At 31.3% G+C, this 13,758-nt stretch overlaps 1 long non-coding RNA gene across 1 annotated transcript; it reads left to right on the plus strand.

Annotated features, from left to right (window-relative positions):
* Positions 1-2,673: 2,673 nt before the first annotated feature.
* LOC135958939 (uncharacterized) lies at positions 2,674-11,211 on the plus strand. The gene is made up of 2 exons (XR_010576478.1): positions 2,674-3,511; positions 10,420-11,211. It is a non-coding gene; the product is annotated as an uncharacterized LOC135958939 (long non-coding RNA).
* The last annotated feature ends 2,547 nt before the right edge of the window (positions 11,212-13,758 follow it).

The raw sequence follows: 13,758 nt of genomic DNA on the forward strand, positions 1-13,758 counted from the left end.
TCACCAAGAGCTTTTAAGCTGCTTCACAGGTAATTTTGTCATACTATGTATAAGTTATTTTACTAACAATGTGCTATCACTATTGTTGATATGTAGAAGATTCTACTGATGAAAATGTTTATAAACATGATGAATGTTTCAAGCAACCGTTACAAATTGATATTAATAGGACGTTAAAATATTTATTGTTCACTGCATTGCCGACTACTGTATTATCCATTTACAGTTATTTATTATCTTACTACGATTGAGGTAGCAAAGTGCGCCGGGTTAAGCTTGTACAATAAAAAATAACTGTGTACTACAACATACTAAATCGAAATCAAATATTATGAAATGTATAATTTAAATAAAATAAACCTTAAACCAATTGCTTTTTTTGTGCTTTTTTATGACCACAATAAATAAAAATAGCTGGAAAAATTTTCTCTAAAAGAATTGATTACGGCTCAGTGCCTAAGAAAATATTGGCAAAAGGTAAATAACTACAAAAATAGTGAATTTTTAATAATATTTTTTTTCAACATAAGCACATACATATACTATGCAAATCTAATAAAATATTTAACAACAAATTTGTAAATAATATGAAATTTATAGTTTTAGTATTTTTTTTTTATTATTTATTTGTCAACTAAATTCGTTTTGTAAAAAAATGTAAATATTTTATAAATATTTGCTTGTTTAGTGTAGGGGAAACAAACTATTGAACCTTGGTTATTTGTTTGATAAAAAATTCCAAAAATTTCTTAATTAATTTTGCTAAATGGTGATTTAAATTAAATTGAAAATTTATATACACTGCAGTGATTTTATGACCTAGATAGATATGTAAGAATTTTGAGCAGTTAAAAAAACTGATTTTACGTTTTGTCATTTTTTTATAAAATTGCTCACAATATATTCCAACAAATATACTTAAAAACAGGATAGTAGTGATCAATTCTAATAGAGAAGTGTCTAAGATTTTTTCAGTAACTCTAGATTTGGTAATTTATAAATTGACAATCAAAATGTCATGGAGTAGCATCTTACATTTTATTAGCATTAACTAACTTTCTTTTTTCCCCATTTAATATTTATATCAACTAGTTACACAATATATGAAGTCATAGTTATTCATATAAGTTTACTTTTTCCACAATTTCCATCATCCATAACTAAACTCTTAAATAACATGTTGCCTTTGATGACTATGATAACGATGATGGTATTTCTGTTATTGGTGTTGCCAGTAATAGTTATTGGCTATATGTCTAAATAAGCCAAGACATGTTAGAAATAGTCATAAATAACAGCATTTTTATAGATATTCAGCTGAGGCTTTATATTCTGCCTTCAAACCTTCAATACTTTTGCACATAAATAGTAAATACACATACAAATATCCTTGATATATCATGTGGCATCGAGTAAAGTAATAAAGTAACAAAAAACATACAAACTAGAAAAAAGTAAAAAAAAAAATATAGGGAGAGAGAGAGAGAGCAAATGAAAAGAAAAACTATTTGCTGTAACATGATGTTGTTATCGAAGATGACAGTTATCGACAGACAGCATTTTGTGTAGCAAAGTGCATAAAGAGATTGATAACTTCCATAAGCCTCAGATGCAACACAACAGGGAAAGCTCATATATCATAAGGATGGAATGAGATGTTACAATATGGATTGGGTATTAGGGGATTAGGAATAAATGATTTAAAAATTCTGGATTTTTTCAAATTGTAGCTTTTATTTGTACAATATACATTTATTCAAGTTATTCGCCATTGTTAGTTATAACCTTTCCCCATCTTTCTGGCAAATATGGATTACGAGCCAAAAGAACTGCTCGTCTTGTGAGGCCATGAACGAATCCAGACAATTTCGGATACTCTGTTCTGAAGTTAAGCATATATAAGCGAATTAAAAGGTATTGCAACTAGGGTATTCAAATTATTCGATTTATCTCTTGTTCGAATAAAACGAATAATTCGAATAAGAGATTTTAACTTGTTCGAATAATTACAATTAATCGAATTATTTGAAAATTTAAATTTTTTTAAAAAAGTAAACAATGAAGTTTTGATGTAAATTTTTTAATATTTTATTCTTAAAGAAAAACCATAAATAACGTTAAGGTTAACAATTCATGTATTAATTATTGTTTAATTTAGCATAATGCATTTCTCATATTATTAAATTTATATTTTAAATATTAAAGAATGTCGGTTAATTTACAGTTTAGAAACCACTGAATTACAAACTTTTCATACTGTTAGTTAACCATATAAAATAACATTGTCATTTGTCATTTATAAAACTCGTTATATCATGTAAACTTTTACATTTTTTGTTAAAACCGAACCTTAACGATAATGTGTTAGTTTTTAAGAAACTTACTTACATTAAAACTACCAAAAGGTGAGCATCTCTTGCTTAAATAAACATCTCATTTGAATTTATTATAATTCCATATTTTCTTTTATTTCCCAAACTTATAATTCTCGTTACATGAGAAATTATAAAATATAAAAGAAAATCTAACAACAACAAACATACAAGTTCATTGTTGTTAGTATCTTCTTTACTAATTATTTTATAAAGGTTCCCCACAAAATACTTCTTCCCCTACCCTGCCAAAGCTAATACCTACATACCAACATACATATATAGATAGCTAATCTATTCATGGTCCTCCACCGACGTTAAGCTGGTCACCTAAAACAAATAAAGAGATCACAAAGACATCAATCATACAAGTCAAAGTGCAAGTACTTTAGTACAAAAGAAGACCGCGAGCCGTAAACAAGCAGAACTTTTAAGTATAACACGGAAAAAATGGTAAAAACAACAAAAAAGTGAGTGAGTAGAACGAAAAATTTAAAATACAATTAAAAAGTGAAAAACAGTGCAAAAATTATAAAAAAATCAAAAAATTACAAAAAAAAGATATAAAGAAAAGCCTAAATTTAGTCAAAAGGAAAATACCAAAGAAAAAATTGTTTAAAAAGCTCACTAAAAATAATAGTTCTCAAAAAAACAAAAACCTAGATAACAGCAAAATTGCCAAAGTACAATAGTACCTAAAACATAAATTTTCAAACCCAATTTTCATTGCCAAATTTCAACATTTTCAAAAACTTCAAATAACCATTTACAAACCCCATATTGCCAAATTTCAAAATTTACAAAAATCCAAAACAACTAAAATTCTATTATACATATAAAAAACCGTTACTTATTTTCGCACTTTGCCTTCCTACATTTGTTTTTGCAAAACTCAGGGTCATTTAGTGCTAGAATTCAAAGTAAAGAAGAAAAAAAAAAAAATTCAAAATCAAAAAAAGTAATGGTAAAGAGAAATACAAGTGTTTTGATGAAACAAAGTGAACAACCTTGTGTAAGAGTCTCAACAACAGAGTTCCAACAACAAGTCAAAGGCAAGTCAGACAAACGTAAGTTCTCTGTAAACTTCGAACAACAAATTGCAATAAGAGAAATCATCAATTTCAAACCAACTTTTAAACGTGAGTACATTGCTATAATTTAGCTCTTGCATATTCATACCCCTCCAACATACATAACACAAATCTCTTAACATATACAACACACATATTTAACATACACAACACAAATCTCTTAACACACACATCACAAATCTCTTTAACATCACAATATAATCTCTTTAACATTCAATATAAATATTTCAAATAGACATCATACATCTCTTCTTTTCACACAAACACAGTGTGGCTAAAGTAAAAAAAAAGTGTTAACAAAATTAATTTTTTTGGTACTTCAAATAAAACACAATACTTATCGGAAAATTATCAAAAATTAATAATTAAAATAAAAATTTAAATAAATTAATATTAAAAGGTGTTAAATTATATTACAAAAATTTACTATTTGGTTAAACAAATTAAAACATTAAAATTTATAATAAAATATATTGAACAGTGGGTACGAACACAAAAGAAATTTTTGAACATTTTTTTTCAATTTTAATTTGAATACATTACTAAAAAAGATTTTCCAATTTAAATTTAACTAACAATATTTCGGTACATTGGAATAAAAGTAAAAATACTCATCAACGTTTTTTTAACAAATTAGCAAACGTTTACTATAACTTTGGCAACAAAATTTCTAAAATTAATATCGTTTATTACAAAAGAAAAATACAAAACATTTATATAAAATAATTAAAAATTCTAATTAAAACCGTTTAATTAAATACCATTATATCTCTCAAATAAAAATACAGTCCACTTTTATCAAAATTACTCTAAACCATATTTGTAAAGCATTACAAGGAATTAAAATTCCGTGATATTTATAATTTAAACATAAATTACAAGGCTTTGTGAATCAAATTTCCAAGCCCCTTTTCCACATACAAACTTTTCTACTTACCGCTAAATATTTTCTTTAATACTTAAAAGAAAATATTATAGATTTGCAGTCTATATTTCTTTAAAACCGCTAAATATTTTCTTTCATACGTAAAGAAAATTTTATAGATTTGCATTCTATATATTTTTTAAAAAAACCGCTAAATATTTTCTTTCATACTCAAAGAAAATATTACAGATTTGCAATCTATTTTTCTAAACCACTAAATATTTTCTTTCACACGTAAAAAAAATTTTATAGATTTGCATTCTATATATTTTAAAAAAAAAAAACGCTAAATATTTTCTTTCACTTAAAGAAAATATTACAGATTTGCAATCTATTTATCCTTAACCGCTACATATTTTCTTTCATACACAAAAGAAAACATAGATTCACTATCTATATCTCTTAAACCGCTAAATATTTTCTTTCACATAAAAGAAAATATAATAAATTTCCAATCTATATTTTTTATCAAAACGCATTTATAACCGCAATTTAAAAAATTCATATAGTTTAATATCTTATTTACATAAACATATAACTCCAAATTAAAGATTTATTTCCCTTAAAATACTTCTAAACCATCAATTAAACTTATCATTTCCCAAATCTCAATTGCATTAGTTTCACTATGACTTCACCCAACAATAAATTTGCATTCGATGCAAAAAATTTAATATCCTTTTGCAAAAAAACTGATGCCCAAGAATCTTCGGGACAATCTGAGGCACTTTTAGAAATCAAAATGAAAGATCTTGATAGTCGCTGGAATAAAGTAGAACAATCTTATGAAGATCTTATGCTCTCTGATCAAAGCGAAGAAATAAAAACGACAGCACAAGAACAATATGACTCATGCGTAGATATGTACTATCTTACGATTTCAAAACTTCTCGATTTAATTAAACCTCAAAGAGAAAGCCTTAATCCTCGTAGTAGTACAGAACCCAATATTTCTAATCTTCCCCAGGAAAACACATGCCTCAAACTACCCCCTTGCGATACTCAAACTTTCTCAGGAAGTTATGAAGAATGGCCTGCGTTTCGTGACATGTTCACAGCAGTCTATATCAATCACCCAAGATTGACATCCGCTGAAAAATTATACCATCTTCGTAACAAGACAACAGGAACTGCGGGATCAATTGTGAACAGATTTCCCCTCACAGATAATAATTTCAATCTTGCTTGGCAAGCTCTTAAATCCCGATACGAAAATATAAGGGTTTTAGTAGACAATCAAGTCCGAAATCTCTTTAACATCCCTGTAGGAATTGTCGAAGATAGCGAATCCCTGCAAAGAATACACAGTTCTGTTACAGATTGTTTGTCAATGTTGAAAACATTAGGAGTAGAATCGAATGGATGGGATCCGATATTAGTAAACTTAGTTTATTCAAAACTACCTCAAGAAACCTTAGCTCAATGGGAACAATCTCTAAACGCTTGTAGAGATTTACCAACATGGAATCAACTAAGCAATTTTCTTCTCAAGAGATGCGAGGTTGTAGAAAGAATTTCAACGATTAAACTGACAAAAACTTCATTTCCGAACCATTCTGAATCCCAAACCCGAATTCAAACCTATGCATCTCAGGAAAAACTTAACCTTAGTTGTAAAATTTGTAACGAAACCCATAATCTAAGAACATGTCCTCAATTCCGCAACCTTTCGATTCAAGAACGAGTTGACTTTGTCTTCAAAAATCAAATTTGCAACAATTGTCTTTCAGGTTCTCATACCAAAACAAACTGCAAAAGCAAAAACACTTGTTTAAACTGTGGAAAGAAGCATCACACTTTGCTTCATATGCGACCAAACAATAATTTCAAGAAAAATGTTAGTCAATCGCATAATCCCAACAATCACAGTTCCCACAATCAAAACTCGAATTCTCACAATCAAAATAAACAACCAACTGAGATATCAGTACAACCTTCAACATCAAATTCCGCTAGAAGTCCCCAAATTCATTCCAATTACGCTGCAAACAACACAAATATCCTTTTACGAACAGCCCTCGTTAATATAGAAAGTAGAGGAGAACGTTTCTCAATTCGGGCACTTATAGACCCAGGCTCAGAAAGAACATTTCTTTCAGAAAAAATACGTGCTCGTTTAAATCTACCATTTAGAAAATCCAAATTTGAAATTGTTGGAGTTGGCGGTCAAAGCCAAACAGCTGATAAGGAATGTGACTTAATTCTCGTTTCCCAACAAAACAATTTTCGACTCCAAATATCAGCAATCGTGCTCCCTAAAGTCACAAACAAAATACCCTCAACTTCTTTTAAAATCAGCCATACTTCTGGGCTCTCAGATATTGAACTAGCTGACCCTTACTTTAACGTTTCCTCCTCTATTGATCTCATCTTAGGAAACGACAGTGAACGACATATAAATCTAGATGGTATAAAAAGAGATGTTTGCGGATCTGCTTCAGCCTATAAAACCGTTTTCGGATGGGTTCTTAGTGGACCAATTCAAACACAACAAATATCCTCCTTTTCCTCTATCACAAACTCTACAGAAAACGTAAATGATTTACTGCGAAAATTCTGGGAACAAGAAGAAATTCCAACATCTCAACCAATAGATTTTGAGGATAAATATTGTGAAGAATTTTATTCCAAAACGACAAAACGTCTCCCTGACGGTCGTTATATGGTACGATTACCATTCAAAAAAGAATTCCCAGAAACCAAATTTCTCGGTACCTCACGATTCATAGCACTAAGCCAATACGTTAGAATGGAGCAAACTCTCGTTAAAAATCCCTCTCTCCATTTACAATATAACGAAGTGCTCAACGAATATATAAAATTAGATCACATGGAACCAACCACGTCGATCGAATACTTCTCAGAGAATAAATGTAGTTCTTTTTATCTTCCACATCATGCTGTAGTTCGTCCAGAGCATAAAACTACGAAAGTTCGTGTAGGTTTTAATGCATCTCGCAAAACAAAATCTGGCCTCTCCCTTAACGATGTATTATATACAGGTCCCACGTTACAAGCAGATTTATTAACCGTTATACTAAATTGGCGTTTTTACAGATATGTCTTTAGCGGTGACATTCAAAAAATGTATAGACAAATCATGATACATCCCCATGATAGGCCATTTCAAAGAATTCTGTTCCAAAAGTCCCCCCGGGAGGCTATCAAAGACTATCAACTCAAAACCGTTACCTTTGGTATCAATTGCGCTCCGTTTTTGGCAATCAGAACGATTTTACAATTAGCCTCTGATACTCAAGACATTTTCCCAAAAGCTTCTCAAATTTTGCGTAAAGAAACGTATGTAGACGATATTCTCACTGGAGGTCACTCTCTTGACAGTGCTACAGAAGCTCAACAACAGCTGATTCGATCACTCAGATCAGCAGGTTTCATATTAAAGAAACTTACATCTAATGACTCCCGACTGTTACAATCAATCCCAAAAGAAGATTTATATGACTCTGAATTCCTCAAATTTCATAATTCAAGTGATACGAAAACTCTCGGAATACGGTGGAATGCACTCACAGACTCTTTTAGCTACTCCTTTAAACCATTTCCTGAGATTATTAATGTCACTAAACGTCAAATATTATCTTCCGTAGCAAGATTATTTGATCCAGCTGGTTGGATTTCTCCAGTAGTTATTAAAGGCAAAATCCTTATTCAACAACTCTGGTTGGAAAAGATTGATTGGGATGAGCCTGTAAGTAAAGATTCTCTCCGAATCTGGAATGAACTAATTAAAGATATGCCCGTTGTCGAGAAAATCCAAATCCCACGTTGGATACAATTCACTCCCGTTGATCAAGTTCAAATTCATGGATTTTGTGACGCTTCCAAACTGGCATACTGCGCAGCAGTATATCTTCGGATTCAAACATCGTCTACAACATTTTCCAATTTGTTGGTGGCGAAAACAAAGGTAGCTCCTCTAGCAGCCATAACCCTACCAAGGTTAGAATTATCAGGTGCCTTAATGTTAACAAAACTTACAGCTCATATAATCTCATCTCTAGATTTAAAAAATTTTGACACATTTCTATGGTGTGATTCCTCAATTGTTCTGGGATGGTTAGCAAAACCTCCAGCAACATGGAAGGAAATATATGTTTCCAATCGGGTGTCGCAAATAAACCAACTACTGCCAAACGCTAAATGGCGCCATGTTCCCACACATTATAACCCCGCTGACTTAGGATCAAGAGGTTGTAAACCTCATGATTTAATTGTTAACAGCCTTTGGTGGAATGGTCCTTCGTGGCTCACGAATCCACCTTCCGAGTGGCCAAAAGGCAATGTATTCAAACTCAGCAACTTGACTCGAATTTCATCTCTAAAACCCAAAATAACACCCACTGAAACTGTATTATCCCATCACTTGTGCATTAACACCAATAGTGTGCAAACTAATACTAATTCTATCGACATTCTTTCCAATTTCTCTTCCTACACTCGAGCATTACGTGTTTTATCATATGTTTTTCGATACATAAGACATTTTAAACCGTCTTTCGCTAATTCTACAAATCCCATATTCTATAATAGTATAGATCTTCGACAAGTTGAAATCAATTCCGTTAAAACCAGACTAATATTGCTTGCCCAAAAACGTTGTTATGAGAAAGAATATTCCGCTTTATTCAAATCTGAATCTATACCAAAATATAGTTCCCTTCTCACCTTAAATCCCTTTATAGATACTAATGGCATTTTACGAGTTAACGGAAGGTTAGCAAATTCTACATTGCCCTATAATGAGCGATTTCCCATCATTTTACCATACAATTCCCACTTTTGCTATTTATTCTTAAAACATTTACACAACTTTTTAGCTCATGCAGAATGTCATTTGATGTGTCGTATGGCTCAAAGCGAATTTTACATACCACGTCTCAAAATACGCATTCGAAAAATCATTAGATTATGCAAAACTTGTATTATTCACAAACGACAATCTTGTTCCCAAATTATGGCAGCTCTGCCATCTGACAGATGTACACTTTCTTTGCCCTTTCATACCACTGGCGTAGATTTCGCTGGACCTTTTGAACTCAAAAGTTCTACTCTCCGAAATTCTTCCACGATTAAAGCGTATGTCTGCGTATTCGTGTGTTTTGCCACAAAAGCAATTCACCTTGAGCCCTGTTCCAATCTCTCTACTGCTGCTTTTCAAGCTACCTTCGCTAGGTTTGTTGGACGTCGTGGACTACCACGTAAAGTAGTTTCCGACAATGGACGCAACTTTCTAGGAGCCAGTCGTGTTTTTCGTAAAGAATTCTCAGTATTTATAAAAACAGTTTCACATGATATTGCGCAAAAATATATCACCCATGGATTTGAATGGTCCTTTATTCCGCCACACGCTCCTCATATGGGCGGTTTATGGGAAGCGGCTGTTAAAAGTTTCAAATTCCATCTAAAAAGAGTGGCAGGCGCTTATCGTTTTAGTTTCGAAGAATTTTCCACCGTTCTAGCCAGAATTGAAGCAGTTCTAAATTCCAGACCTATCTCAGCTTTGTCTGAAAATCCGTCTGACTTAACCGCATTGACTCCCGGACATTTTTTAAGAGGAGGTCCCCTTATGGCACTTCCTGAGCCACCAGCCGAAAATCTTTCCGTATTAAATCGATGGGAGAAATTCATCACCAATTTGCTATTCAATGGAAAGAAGATTATCTCAAATCCCTTCACAAAAGATATAAATGGAGATTCTCCGTCCCCAATTTGCAAACAGGTGATTTAGTAATCATTATTGACGACATTCTACCACCAAATGAATGGCGATTAGGCAAAATAGAAAAGGTTCATCAGGGAACTGATCAACAAGTTCGAGTAGTCGACGTGCGTACTGCAACAGGAACTTTAACACGTCCAATCACTAAACTATGTTATTTGCCATATGATAATGATCCTAATCTCACAAACTAATTATTCTCTATACAATCTAACACAATCATTACATTCATCATTTTCCTTCCCTTTGCATAACTCTTCATTTTACTAATTATTGTTAATCTCCTTTTAGTTCACGTCACCAAACTCCAAGGGATTCTGCTATTCACCAGTGCCAAGTGTGCTTTCGGTACCACTCACTTAGATTCTGCCGAAAATTTTTAGCAATGGATGTTACTAAACGTAACCAAGTTGTTCGGCGAAACAAATATTGCCATAATTGCTTGGCACGTACACATCTGGCCCAAAATTGTAGTAGCCCTGACACTTGCTTAAAATGTGCGTTACCGCATCATACATTACTCCATCCTAACCATCATCAGCGAGATCAACCGCCAAGACGATCGGTGCATCAACGTGTTGGTCAACGAAATGGTGTATCAAAGAGGCCAAACAAAAGGACACAAACGGGTGCAAGCAAACCTAAGCCACTACAAGAGCCCACAGATAGAAATCAGCCTAATCAAAAAATATTGTCGGAAGCAATTCGTTCTCTAGCTGCGGTCTTGTGTGCTACTACCAAAACAACCTAATTGCAACGCTGCAAGGAGTGGCGGCATGTTTAATTTAGCATAATGCATTTCTCATATTATTAAATTTATATTTTAAATATTAAAGAATGTCGGTTAATTTACAGTTTAGAAACCACTGAATTACAAACTTTTCATACTGTTAGTTAACCATATAAAATAACATTGTCATTTGTCATTTATAAAACTCGTTATATCATGTAAACTTTTACATTTTTTGTTAAAACCGAACCTTAACGATAATGTGTTAGTTTTTAAGAAACTTACTTACATTAAAACTACCAAAAGGTGAGCATCTCTTGCTTAAATAAACATCTCATTTGAATTTATTATAATTCCATATTTTCTTTTATTTCCCAAACTTATAATTCTCGTTACATGAGAAATTATAAAATATAAAAGAAAATCTAACAACAACAAACATACAAGTTCATTGTTGTTAGTATCTTCTTTACTAATTATTTTATAAAGGTTCCCCACAAAATACTTCTTCCCCTACCCTGCCAAAGCTAATACCTACATACCAACATACATATATAGATAGCTAATCTATTCAATTATGTTAAAAAACATACGAAAACAAAGTCCACCATTAAATTTCCGTCAGAAACAATTAACTAGCAAACTCTTTACAAGCATACCTAAACACGGGCGGCAAGCGTTTTCTAGTTGTCAAAATGTCCATGCTTAATTTTTGTGTGCAAACATTTTTAGTTTTTGCAATGAATTGGCTCATTAAGGTGCCCTACATTACAATTATTTGTATTTGTTATTATTATTTGTTATTTGTGCTCAATTTGGTTTAGATATCTTTATAACTAAGATATTTATATTTATTTATATTTTTAGATTGGGCAATCATATGGGGGCTAGTAGAAATAATGGACCGATTCCAACCTAATTCAATAGCTTCTTTCATGTGGCAATAGAAAAGCTTGTACCAAATTTTATTTTAGATATTGCGACTTGTAGTTTGATACTCTATGGTGGTGTAGGGTATAAAAATCATATTGTGTACGTAAAAGCTTTGGTTTTCTTTATATAACTCAGGAACGGTAAAATTCAAAAATTGTTGTCTGTAAATTATTAAGAATTAATTGATCAAACTGCATTGTTAGTTTTTTTCATTTTCATAAAAATTTTAAAAGTTATAAAGCTTTACTTACAAAATTTATGGAAAAATTTCGAAAATTTTTAATGTAGGGCACCTTAATGAGCCAATTCATTACAAAAACTAAAAATGTTTGCACACAAAAATAAAGCATGTACATTTTTCTTTTAAACTGTGTCCTCAAAAAATGAAAATCGTGGGTCTTGACAAAGTTATGAATTAAACTCAAAAAAAGGCCGACAAACCGGTTTTAGCAAAAACTCCACTTGAGCGACCTCTAAACCACTTCCGAAAAATCTGAAAAAAATCTCAAAAATACTCTACCCTATCAGCTTTCAAATTAAGCTTGAGCACCCATGAAAATAAGAAAAAAAAATTTTTTGGGACACACTAATATACATACAAAAGGAAAAACAAATAAGCAAGAAACTCATTTTTTAAACTTTAATATTTAGTTTTTTTTTATAAAATTTTTGTTTACAAATCACAAAACAAAAATCAGAAACAGCTACATATATTGTGATGTACTTTATTGTTTAAATAATCCTGGTTGTTATATTTATTTTTTTGATATCTTTGTTTTTGTTGTTTGACGTTGTTGTATGACATATCAGCGTTAAAGCTGAGCGGAAAAAAACGTTCCACCTTACGCTTTTGTATAGGTAGGCGTGTTAGTTTGCGTTTTGGAGCTATACTTTTAAAAAACGTGATCCTGAATTCAAGTACAATATAAACGGACTAAGAACTTTTTTATGTCGTTCATTAATTCGGGTTTTAAAATGAGTAACTAATTCTTCTTTCTAGATTATTTATAACAAATTATATTATACCCTCAAGCTCTATCAACATTGCCGTATCTTTCCTAATCAAGTGGTCTTAGGAAATTATACAAATCTGTTCAAAGTTTGATATCATTGTCAGTGCAAGTGGGTAATTTGAAGTCAGACAATGCAGGGATGACGCATTTAGAAATATGCAAAAAGTTTATTACCATGAAAAAAATCGAAATTTTTTGGAAATAAATCTAGCATTTCTAAACGCCTAGTCCGATCGGGATAAACAAGGAGTCTTCGAGTCTTCGAGTTTAAGTTATTAAAATGGCGCTATGGGGGCTCAAAATAGGGTACCTTCGACATGTAAAATATTTGAACATGTGCGAGTTTTTTGTTTCCTATCCGATTTCAAAATTTTTCGAAAAGCCCTCGGCTAGGTCTTGAAAAACATGCTTGCATGTACTACTTATCTCTTATAATTTTTGAGTTATTTGTCCGCTTTTTTAAAAATATAGGGCGTACTTTTAGTCTAAATAAACTCGAATTTTTTTTGTTAGTTAGACAACTAAATTACCAATAATATAAAAAAGATTTCATAACTATTTTTTTATTAAAAATAAGCTTTCTTTAAGAACATATAACAATTTTATATTTTTCTGTAATGTCTCTTTTTGAGGAACATTTTGATATAAAAAACATATCCTATTTTTCGAGTGTGTCGGAACATAGAAGTGTGGACTTAATCATACTATTTCAACAAAAAATCATTGTTTTAGCGTCAAAAAATAGTAAAAAAATAAAATTTTTATTCTACAAAGTGATTTTTGTGAGCTATATAGAATGCCTATATATGTATGTTCAGATTGCATTGGTATATTCACAAGAGTTTTTCAGCTTTATAGTAGCTACAACTTTGCTAAATACTGTTAGTGAAAAATTAGGAGTCCCTGGAAGTTATTATAAAAAAAGTGAGAAAAAAAAATGTTCTTCCTATATTT

Source organism: Calliphora vicina, chromosome 4, assembly GCF_958450345.1.
Source record: "Calliphora vicina chromosome 4, idCalVici1.1, whole genome shotgun sequence".
Taxonomy (NCBI): domain Eukaryota; kingdom Metazoa; phylum Arthropoda; class Insecta; order Diptera; family Calliphoridae; genus Calliphora; species Calliphora vicina.